The sequence below is a fragment of the Pomacea canaliculata genome, linkage group LG11 (assembly GCF_003073045.1).
Source record: "Pomacea canaliculata isolate SZHN2017 linkage group LG11, ASM307304v1, whole genome shotgun sequence".
In the NCBI taxonomy this organism is placed as follows: Eukaryota; Metazoa; Mollusca; class Gastropoda; order Architaenioglossa; family Ampullariidae; genus Pomacea; species Pomacea canaliculata.
In genome coordinates this window covers 1,843,875-1,852,032 of record NC_037600.1, presented here as the reverse complement: position 1 = coordinate 1,852,032, position 8,158 = coordinate 1,843,875, and the positions used below count along the sequence as shown (strand labels likewise).

General features: G+C 40.3%; 2 long non-coding RNA genes across 2 annotated transcripts; both read left to right on the top strand.

The window, feature by feature from the left end:
* Window positions 1–356: 356 nt before the first annotated feature.
* LOC112575988 lies at window positions 357–4,135 on the top strand. Its single transcript, XR_003101720.1, has 2 exons — window positions 357–1,018; window positions 3,034–4,135. It is a non-coding gene; the product is annotated as an uncharacterized LOC112575988 (long non-coding RNA).
* A 944-nt stretch (window positions 4,136–5,079) lies between these two features.
* Window positions 5,080–6,924, top strand: LOC112575987. Its single transcript, XR_003101719.1, has 2 exons — window positions 5,080–5,221; window positions 6,097–6,924. It is a non-coding gene; the product is annotated as an uncharacterized LOC112575987 (long non-coding RNA).
* The last annotated feature ends 1,234 nt before the right edge of the window (window positions 6,925–8,158 follow it).

The window sequence follows — 8,158 nt, the reverse complement described above, 5'->3', positions numbered from 1 at the left end:
ATGAGGATGTCATCGCTGTGTTACAGTCATCTTCACATCAACTACTCAAGCAAACAACACGCACTCACCTGTCCTGAAGTAAATGTATTTTAATGTCAAACCTCACATCTTTCTCGCGCTTTCGCAGTGGAATAACTGTTATTTGTCTTTCTCTGGTCAGGACGAGGAATGGAAAGATGGCGGACTGTGTCTGTTGCTAACGTGTGTATCACGTGACTGACAACAACACATTAAAAGCTGTACATTCGTGTTACACAATGGTTTCTACCTGTCGATCTACTGTATCGGGTTTTCCCAAGCAATGAATAGTAGTTCAGCTTTGACAAGTCAGCACATTCTTTGCCCTCACTTGGAGTAAACAAACACGACGGAGACATGGCGACTCTGTGCTGTCAAGCAGACGGTATCGTACTTTAGGCATTTAAAATATGTTTTCATAAGATTTGTTTAGTGAAAATACAAGGGTCCATATTGTGGGAACCATTTACGTAGACTGACGAGATGTTTGGAGGCAAAAAGATCAAAAAGTGTTATTAAAAGTCACTATGCTGTCATAATTATATTCTGCTGTCATCTAAGTAGTGACACTGACAGCACAGGCCGACACAATGACATCCTGTAGTCACAGCACACAACACTAAGGCCTCCCAAGTGCGTTGGTACCGAGGACAACGGTTGTCTGTTTGTGGGGAGAACAGCCATTTGTCAAGCAGAAGAAAAGAATCAGTTCTCAGTTGAACAAGGCAAATCGTCTTTACTTCGGATGCAAGACTGAGGACCAAGACATCCTTGAGGTCCACATACATGTTGTGTTACATGTGTAACAGCTTTCACAGAGGCTGAATGACAGGAGAGCATCAATGGCGTGTGCAGTGGCCATGGTGTGGAGAGAGCCTGGCAACCACACAATAACTGTTACTTCTGCCTGCTACCTCCTCTTTCCGTCGGGATGAAGAGACAAAAGAAGTGGAGAGTAGTCTACCCCAGCATCCGTCTGCGTTGAGACCAGCTTCACATGGTGAGGGACTTCATATTTCAGAACCTCCAGCTCGGTATTTAGGGATAAACCTAGATGGATGATGCCACCTTCCATAACTTTTAAAGAGTTGAAAAACTAGCGGGCAAGATATCAACATCGAGATGTAAAAGCTTTTCATGTCACATTTTATGACTTTATGACAGTTAGTTAGCCAGTACCCAAAATACACAAAATCCTGAGCAAGATTTACTCTCACCTTTCAAGACTCTAAAAAGGTAATTAGCTAGTGTTTGTGATGTGTACTACAAACATCAACATGCACCACCTCACTATGTCACCTTTTATGACATTAAAATGGTTACACGGCGAGTGTGAAAGATATATGTTATTGAGATCATGATACTCCACCTTTAATGAGGCTAACATAGTTAATTAGCAAAATAATGTTTAAGATAAATGATTTCAGCACCACATTGCCGTGTTACCTTTCATGAATATCAAAGAGTTCACTAACAAGTGTGCAAAGTATGTGACAGGAACTTGGATATACACCACCTTTGTATGATGCCTTTCATGACAATGAGACAGTTAAACATTTAGTGAGCAAGACTTATCATGTCAACATCAACATACAACAACTTTTCGCGTTTATGATTTTAAGACATTTTTATTTTTATTTATAACAGTTAAGGTACAAGTGTGAGGGATCAGTTATGTTGACCTCATGACCCACAACTACTCCATGTCACCTGTTATGTATGTCTGGTAGAGAAGGAGGAAGGTTGGAGGGTCGAGGTAGGTGGGTAGCGTACCAAGGTTCACACAGGTACTGTCCGAACTCTAGCTGTCAGTCCAACCATGACATCTCTGTTCTCTTCACACATTTTCTGAAGACAGACAAAAGTCTGTTGATTGGCTTCATCATCTTTAACATCACTGTCCTGAATATTGTCCTTCAAATGAAATGAAAGTGTGGGTGAAACGAAAAGGAAGATCGGTACAACATGAAGTCTACTCACAAGTGAAGTAACTTTATATTTTTTCTGTTTCGCTTTGACGACTGACATGCAATTCTTCACGTGCACACTCAGATAAAGACTCCCCAGTCTGCTCAAGGAAGAAGCTTAAGCAAGCAGGTAAACAAACAGCTAATATGTGTGTTTGTGGGAAGCTGCATCCTTTTAGAAATAATCACATCATGTACAGGTGTGCATACACTGGGACAGGTATAGAAATCAGAACTGTTTGTAACTCTGTCAAACAGGCAGAAACTTCTAGAAGTGTCTCAAGTTCTTCATGATGACAGGCATGTCATGTCGAAAAACTTTCTCCAACTTTTATCGGGCTGCCGATCTCTGTAAGTGTGTACATGCGTGTTCAGCACTATTCACTGCAGCACTAAGGACAACCCCCATTCTCTCGCTCACAGAGTGTCCTCCCATGTGTCACATCCCTACCTCTTCACTTTCATTCCGACATGCTTGCAGCAATAAATCCAGCAATCTCAGTTCACAAACTTACTCTAGACGGTTCATTCGCGATAAAGTCTTGGTGTCCAGCATCCTTCCTACCCCAGGCCCGCTACCCCAGCGGTCCGCCTCCCTTAGACCTGAAAATAGTAAACTGCAGGCTTGAAACTAGAATCTGAATGTGCAATGTTCTTTTGTCAGACCTTTCTTTAAAAGAAAAAGGAAAAGGAAGGCAGAAGTAAAGCACTCCACTGATCAAGACAGGACACCATTCATAGCAACTGGCACAGGTAATCAGACACCACCTGTCCCCCCCTTTCACGCCTGTTCCTGTCACTTGTATCGGATATATAAACTGTATCTACAAATGTCAGCAACAATAGCCGAAATGGTTCAAACCTTCCTCGATATCTCATTATAGGAATTATTAGAACTGTTGCATCAAGCACACACAGACACACACACACAAAGACACACACACACGCATCCTCCATCTTGCTGACCATGTACGTGGTTCTTAATCTTTGTGTCCGCGGCATTTGTGCATCTGGAGCAAACTCTGAGACCTGCCTTCATCTTCAACAGGTTTCACCTTTGACCTCTAGAAGCATGGGAAAAACCCAGCCACTTACCGCCTATTATCTATTGTCTACCTGACTGGTATTATCGCTGTGAAGTCAGTTCCACTACCAATGGCAGCTGTCAGTCCATGCTCCCTGTTACTATTCACTGTCAGACCTGTCTTGCCTGTCAAACGCAAAGGTGGAACCTCGGAAACTGACTGAAGGTTCAAACTGATTGTTGTGTCAACAAGTCTGTTTACATTCTGACGGCCATCATCCTCTTGTCAACATGAGCAGCTGCACTAACAGCTAACAATCAACTCTTTGCTGTTTGTGTGTTGTTATGTATTTGTGTAGAGAGCTGTGAGCCTGCCTTCATGTTGGGGTAGGGCGATATATAAACATTTGTATTATTATATTTGCTGAGTAAACTGCAGGTGAGACACGCAGACTTCTGATTGTCCATGGTGCCATCTAGTTATTGGCATCAGAAGGTCTTTGTGTAAGGACTGTGTGTTAGGAAACAAAAATCTGTAATTATCTTTCACCTCACATTCCATAGTCAATCTCGACTAATGTTTAAGTTGAAACCTAAAGCAAACCTGTTGTGTGAATCTTAATTTAGTAAAAATGTTTTACTGATAATGGTACGTGTGTGTAACTGTGTGTGATTTGCATCAATTTATGCTTTCACTTTCTTCTGTATTTAAGGTTATTTTGCAATTTAAGCCTGTATTGCACAAATTATAAAGAAAAATAAATATTATTTTTAATGTAAGTGGTTTAGTGACTAAGGTCAGTGTAGTGCCATAACAGACACAGTCAGCCCCCACATTGAGAATGATCAACAAGAATGTGTTCCGTCGACAGCTCGTACACACTTGTGCAAGGTGAAAAGCTCAAAACTCAAATAAAAAAGAAAGAACAATTTGATTGAAGATAGATATGTTTACTTCAAGATTATTTCATCCAGCAGCAGAAGCAGACTAAAAGATGGAGCAAGAGTGAAGTGAACACACAGACATAACAGAGAGCTTGTGTGTAAGGACATCGTGGACAATGTTTCAAGCTGCACGTGACACGATGACAAGAGTCATCATAGGGCTACAGTAGACACAGTGAGCCTACAGGATGTCATTTATCTACACTGAAGCTTGTGGCAGTCCACTGACAAGACATTGGAGTAAGTAAATACAGACTACAGCTAACATTGACAACATTATAAACACATTTTGTATTGTAGACAAACACAATGTCGTCTAGTAGCAGAAACATTTGTTTGTAAAGTGCAGCATCTCACTTGTTTATGTTTGTTGTTTGTAAAGTGCAGCATCTCACTTGTTTATGTTTGTTGTTTGTCAAGTGCAGCATCTCACTTGTTTATGTTTGTTGTTTGTAAAGTGCAGCATCTCACTTGTTTATGTTTGTTTGTTTGTCAAGTGCAGCATCTCACTTGTTTATGTTTCTTGTTTGTAAAGTGCAGCATCTCACTTGTTTATGTTTGTTGTTTGTCAAGTGCAGCATCTCACTTGTTTATGTTTGTTGTTTGTAAAGTGCAGCATCTCACTTGTTTATGTTTGTTTGTTTGTAAAGTGCAGCATCTCACTTGTTTATGTTTGTTGTTTGTCAAGTGCAGCATCTCACTTGTTTATGTTTGTTTGTTTGTTGGCCATCGTTCTTACTGCTGTGTGTTACTGCTGGCCACATGTCAGTGAAGGTGTGTTGTCACCACATTGTGATAATATTTGCTGTCACAGCGGTTACTGAATGTTCACTGTTGTATCTGTTCACTGACACTGAGTACAGGGTACGTCAGCGGGTCACGTGTAGCAGGATAGTGAAGACAAGCAGGATGGAGATGGGAGACAAGCAGGCTTGCTGAAAGCATTTGTTGCTGGATTTGTAGTAGTTGCTGATCCTGTAGTAGCCTCATGGCCATGGCCTCATGATGGCACCACTGAGGGGCACACCGGGGTCCTTACGGACCTTACCAAGGACCTTACGTGATGGAGCTGAGAGCAAGCCATGTCGTGGCTCTGACATCATGCCATTTCCTACGTCTGTAACAAAGTGTGACGAGGCCAACATTATCAACACAAGACTCAGCACGTGCACTGTGTAACTTATCCTACAATAAGTAAATACATCAATAACAATAAACGACACAGAGGCTAAAGTGTCATCACCACAGTGGACATCAGATGTCCCAGGTTCGTATCTCGTGGAGAGAAATTCCTCTTTGTGAATTTCAAAGGCGTAAACAGCTGACTGTGGGTTTTATCAGTTTTATCCAGTGTGTCTGTGTGTGTGTGAGTGGAAAAGAGAGACTGATTGAGCAATTATGATTTCAAAGTTGATGAATATTTAATGGCTACTGAAAAGTGTCTTCTTCTTCTTCCTTTATTCTTCTTTCTACTTCTTGTTTCTCTTATTTTGCTTTCTTATTTTTCTTCCTTCTTTCTTCTTTTTCCTTTCTTTTTTTTTGTATTCTTGCTTCTTTAATATTCTTTCTTTCTTCTATCTTCTTGATTTCTTTTTTATTATTTCTTTTTCATCCTTTTTTATTCCTTTTTTTTCTTCTTTTTTCTTCGTTCTTCGTTATTTCTTCTTTCGTCTTTTTTCTTGTTTTTTTAGACTTTTTCTTATTTTTTTCTTCCTACTTTCTGTTTCTTCTTTCGTGTTCTTTCTTTATTACTTTTTTGGTTTTTACTTTTTTATTCTTTCTTTCTTTGTTACTTCTTCTTTCGTCATTTTCTTCTTCTTTCTTCTTGCTCTTGTTCTCTTTCTTCTTTTCTTTTTTATTTCGGGGAGTGTGCACATGCACTGTGTTGAATGGTTTGCGGTTAGCTTTGCCAGTGGAAGAGACTGAGTGCGGTGAGTGCATGTGTTTTGTTGTTGTTTCTTGCTGTTTTTGTACGATGTTAAATATTGTATTACTGTGTACCATCTGTATATCAGTGTTTGTGTGTATGTTGATAAATTCGTATATTACAATGAATGTTACGACTCGCTATGAAAATCTTAGTTCTCTTGGAGACCAAGTTACTAAAACATTTCTGACTAATAAGAGAAATAACAATTGTAGTGCACTGAGAGTACCTACCCAGTGGCTGTGGAGCAGACATGCAGGTGCCAGAGATGAGGAGCACCATTGCCACGAGTATCAGCAGTCGGCGCATGATGAGACAACTCGACCGTCTGGAGGACAACTGTGAACGTTCAAGAAATTCGCTTCGAAATTCTGCTGAATGTGAATATGGTCTCGTGGGCATCAACCTATTTATACTGGCAGCTCCCCACTCGGAATGTGCGTCGCAGGATGTCTTCTGTCTGGAAAGTTCACAAAGGTCACTAAGGAATGTGTTTCTCAGAAAGAAGTGACACAAAAGGTCAGATACTGCGTGTGTTTGCGCTGTTAAAGCAAGTTTTGCTGAGTTATTTCTGAGAGTATTTCATTCTTGAACATGTTCTGGTGATCTTACCAAAGGGGTTAATGTCATGTGACTTTGATGTCAATTTGTGGTCACAACGAGCAAAGCCACTCCCACTGGTCCCTAGCGCGAGCAAGAGGAGAGAGACGAGAGAGAGATGATCACATGTCACGTGATCCAAGTGGAGCTGCTCCTGAGATTTGTGGAATATAATTTCTAGTTCTTTCCCTGCTGTCACCGGCTGAGATACGGCTACTCGTCCATAGCTTGCAGTAGATACATGCAGGACTGATAGTAGGTTCTCTTACTGCTCGTTCCTGTTTTCCCGTAAACATTTGTTTACAAAGGGAGACAAATACTACGTCCCCCGCCACACACACAGACATCGCTCCCAAAGGAGAACCGTTTACCAATAAAAATAAAGGAATAATTATACATTTATTTATTATTTACTTAAATAATAAACATAGGTTTACATGTTACTATTCATGATTGTCGTGGTCTGTCTAAGGACTCAAAAGAGTATGTTCGCGAGTTCACCTACGACAAGTCCACGGACACTGCCAAACGATCTGGAAACAACGATGTGACGATGAACATGATAACCTAGCTGTGTGTGCATACCATGTATCCACTGTTGAATCTACCCAACTTCACTTCTTTAAATCTTTCCCTCTTCTCTCTCTTTTCTTTCTCTCTCTCTTATTTTACAGACAACTATCAAGTGTCACCTTCGCTTCATTAAAGTAGAAACTGATTATCTGCTCCTTTGTCCAGTCCTGATCATGTGATCCCACTGGTCATGAACTGACAGAGTTATCGCTACCCTCTCCACACAGCACATCGACAAGTACTTTCAATCGTTCTCGTCTCTCTTTCTCGTCTTACAGAAGAACGACAAGTAAAGCCGCACTGACTACATGTTTGCTGCTAAAAATAGTAGATTTTTATTTGTATTTGTATTTTTATTTTTCAGAATATGCATATCTGGCCTTGTAAAGACTCGCATGTTATAAAGTTAATTAACCGCAGGCTTTACTTACACACTTTTCCACCACCAGTGCAGAAACCACCAGGTCAGTGCTCCTGGCAAACTATGTTGACCGTGGTAGTCACCTTGACAACCTGATATAACATTCTGTTTATCTTTTACTTACTCATTTGTATCTTCTGGTGTTTGTCTTTATGTTTTTGTCTTGTCTTTGTTGTGGTTTATATTGCTGCCACCTCTCAATTGTTTAAATTATTTGAAATGATTTGCGATAGTTATGATGATAAGCCTGAACACCAGCCAAAGGAGCTAGATACTGTAGATACTGTAGATACTGTAGACCAGGGGTGTCAAACTCAATTACCCAGCGGGCCAAATCTCACATCGCTTACAAGGTGGCGGGCCGAAGGTTATTATTTAAGTCCGATAACTTTTTATTGAACACTAAAAAAATGAACTTTTTGTTATTAATTTTGTGTAAACAAAATCATACAAACCAAGGCTTAGCAGTTTTTGTTTTTAATTTATTTTGTCAGAAGTGGACGTTTCACATCTTTTCTTGACAACAAGTTTGTTTATGTTTGGAGTAAGTTTCTGTGTTGTGGCGATTCTCAGGATGCTTCAAATGTACATCAGTAAGACGACTCCTGTGTGATGTTTTGTTGATCTTCATCACAGACAAAAGTCGCTCACACAAATATCTGCTGCCAAACATGCTCAAGATT